This window comes from Nematolebias whitei, chromosome 1 (genome assembly GCF_014905685.2).
Source record: "Nematolebias whitei isolate Nwh7 chromosome 1, NemWhi1, whole genome shotgun sequence".
NCBI lineage: Eukaryota > Metazoa > Chordata > Actinopteri > Cyprinodontiformes > Rivulidae > Nematolebias > Nematolebias whitei.
This window is the reverse complement of record NC_056498.1, coordinates 71,824,617-71,828,487: the sequence shown is the minus strand read 5'-3', so window position 1 is coordinate 71,828,487 and position 3,871 is coordinate 71,824,617.

The window sequence follows — 3,871 nt, the reverse complement described above, 5'->3', positions numbered from 1 at the left end:
TAGCTAAAGCTAACTGCAAAAAGAGACAGGCATTGTTTCCAGCACTCTTTTCACAATTAGCTTTACAGTTGCACATTTGAACAACTGCTATGCTAACTGCATTAAATAAATATATCACGCTAAGCACTGCATTATTCCTGTGAGGAAATCAGCAGCTGTGGTGTCTTGTTTAAATTCAGATTCAACTCAGATGACTCAAAGACTGGATTCTTTTGGGTAAATCCTTTCAGATTTGAATCAGTAAAAAAAAAAATCTAACTATCCTTCACTATTGTTGTTCAGCTCAGCCTTAAATACAATGGAGAGTCATCATTTGAACTGATGATATCTGTGCTAAGGGCTTTCAGAAACTGACAGCACCACTCAGTAAAAAGACTGAATGCTCAGACTTACCCTGAAAAATAAAAAGATTAGAGGAAACAGAACAAAAAGCAGGAACCCTGACAGTTGTAATCATTTTGTAAAACAATAAAATTATTATTATTTTTTTAATCCATGCAATATTGTGATATTTTGTGTGCTCTTGCATAAGTTGTTAGAGCTCGAAGTACGTCTTGTGAGAAACAGTTCCTACTCCCACATGAAATTTGAACTATTTTTTCTGTCAAAATGACTGAGTTGTACCAATTTTTATTGTGACTGCTAAATGTTTGCAGTGGTAGCCTTCTTTAATCAAGTTGACTCCAAAAGTTACACTGTTTAACTGCACAGCCAATAATAATTTTTAAGAGTTTATTTGGACTTGCTACAGTGGTTTATGAGATTCTTTACTAACAGAAACAAGGTTGGCTCCAACAGTCATTACCAGTGTTTTGAGCTTCTATGCAATGTGATGTGCTCAAATTATATGTTAAGAACAATTCTGAGCAACATACACATCAAAGTTTAACTCAATAGTCAGATATTTGGCTGATGTAGCAGTTTTTGTGTTTAAGGTCTGTTAGCTGTGGTGGCCATCTTGAATTTGGTTGAGCACAATTATTCAATTACGTCAACCCAAAGGTTATTTTTTGCAAGTATCTTTAAAATCATTTCAGTGTTTTGACTGATATTTCATGAATGGTACAAACAAAAAACACATACAGACAAAAAAATAATTGTTTCACCTTCATCTTTGGGGAAAGGTGATACAAAACCCCTTCTACAAATTTAAGACAATACCCTGACCTCAAGTGTTTTGTTCCACTTGAAGAAAATGTAAAACTCTAAACATGACACAAACTGCAAGAATTATTTTTTAATCTGAAGCCTTCAGTAAATCTAAACGTATCTAATCAAAAAAATAATATTGGTTAAGATATTTTACTTATTCCTGTGTTTTGTTTCCTTGTGTATGTGAGCTCTCATGTTGCTCAGATCATGCAACAAACCCATATTCTTGCTTTTCAGTTGTCTATTATGCTTATTTTTCTGTTTTTTTTATTACTTTGAGCCCTATTATGTATTGTTCCCCACTGTTTTTTTTCTGTAAAACTTAAATTTGGTCGTTAAGAACACTTTAACAATGTCATTCTACACAACCAGTGTATGAAAACAGCGTTCCTTACAGTCTAAACTATTATTTCTGAACTCAGTGGATAAGAAAAATAAAAAACTACAACTGCTTTCTGTCTCGACATCCCTCAGTCTGTTTCCACATTCCCATCTCTTGAGTCTGCCAGACTTTTCATGCATAACAATGAGAGACCACTTTCCTGTTCCCACCACTAACCCCTTTCTAAAATGTATTCAGACATTTTTTTTTCTTCTTTGCTTCTCATTCACCAAATCCCCACAATGTAAAAGCTTTAAAATATTCACTGCAAAAGGGAGAAATGAGATAGAGTGAGTGAGTAAAAGACAGAAAGGGGGATTACACAAGACTGCATGCTTCTGACTGTGTGCAAGAGACAGGGAGAATGTTATAAAGTGAAAAGAAGGAAGAATAAGGGACGGTGTTTGTGCTTGAAACGGCATACCCGAGAGACAGGATGTTCAACTCCAGGGCGCAGATTCAAACCCAGTGTTGTCCTCCCTTGCTAGCTTGTTAATCTCCCCAAACTTGACATTTGAAAATCTTAACCCCTCCACCTCTCCTCCTCATCACTCCTCATTTCCCCACACCGCTTTACTCCCAGCACACTGATGTGTGTAAATCTAGCAATACTCCTGAAGAAACCTCAATTCTCCCTGGCTCAGAATCCCGTCTGAAGTCTGGTAGCACAATGAAACCTCTGTTTTAAATTTCACCTTGAACAACTTTGTTTCATATTGTCTATAATACTATGAACTAAGCAACATATCAGCAATGACATGCAGGTAATTTCTAGGCATGAATAGGCCACTATTGCCTTCCAGCCCCATGTCCCTGGAAATTACACTGTTACTCCAGTTTGTGCAGAAGAAGCGTGCCATTTATGTAGCAAGACAGAAAGTCAGCATGTAGATGATGGTAACATTCAACTTTCATGCTGGAGAAAGGTGTTTTTTATTCTCTATAGACCAGGGTAGACTTCATTTAACCATTTTGGATCAAATTTCCACCATTTGCAACATCTGAATCAATTATTCCAGTGTCCACAAAACCAGAGGAGAATCGTGAAATATACACAATTTAATTTAATTGTGATCAAGGAGACCGCAAAGGCAAAGGCACTAAATGAATCTGAGTAATTTCATGGTAAATTATGGCCAAAAAGCAAGAGGAAAAAAGCAATACGCCAATGTCCCTGGTCACTGAAAGATTTGAATAGTGTATGTTTTCATGATGAGTGTTTTTCTGGACTGGAATTAAACAGGGAATGTAAGTAAACCTTAAGATTTTTGTGGAAGATATTTGAGTGGGTAGGAGTTACACTGTGTACATCATTTTTACATTAACATATTTATTTCATGTTATTCCTGTGAACATGCACTCAGATGCTATGTTATTGCTGGTTTCGACCGTCAAAGTGGAAGGTTTATTGCTCCATAGAGGTTCTTCTACAGATGCCTCTGTGACTTCAGGGAACGCTGGTTAATAAAAACATTCAAAAAGTGTAGCTTGTTTTCTCTTCGTGTTGACTAAGCATTGAAAATAATCGAACTGCTGCTGTGAATGTTTCTGCTCCCGCTGCTGCTTCCCCAACCAATCACAGGAGCAGCTGAATAACAAACCAATCAGAGCAGAGCTGTGGAGGCGCTCAGCCAATGGCTGTGAGCCTCACAGGAGGAAAGGGGGCGTGTTTGGCAGTAGGTGCTGCTGCTCAGACAAACAGAGAAGTGCTTCATACAGACAACACTAATGTTACAGAGTTTAACTGCTGTTTAACATATATGTTACATATCATTGGGCACTTTTATGTGGTTATACGGAAATTCCCAAGCATTTTTACTGGTTATACTCTGTATACTTGCGTATCATGTAGACTACAGCACTGATGCAGCTACGCATCAAAATGGAAATTGGAACATTGCTTATTTTGGAACTTATCCAGCTCACAAGGTTAGTATATATACTTACCGGTATATGACAGCAGCCATCTTATATTTTATGTGGCAACCCGATTTTCAAAAGGAACCTTTCTTATGTTTAGATGTAGCCACGCACCAAAATTGAAGTTGGTACCTTGGTTATTTTTCAGATTATCCAGCTCACAACATGCACTGAATGACAGATGGAGGGTATTTCCAATTCTCCTCTTCTCTCTGTGATGGGGGACAAAAACAAAACAGTCAACTTTTGTGGGGAAATAGATGTAGAGATTATTTTTTTTATCCTTGAAGCATTTTTATGTTCCTGCAGAACCATCTCCAACAAGTATCACCAGAGTGTTTGTGATTTTACAACATTTTAACCAGTAGCATTCACTTCTGTATTCTAAACTTAGTCTAAATGTTATAGACAAAATAT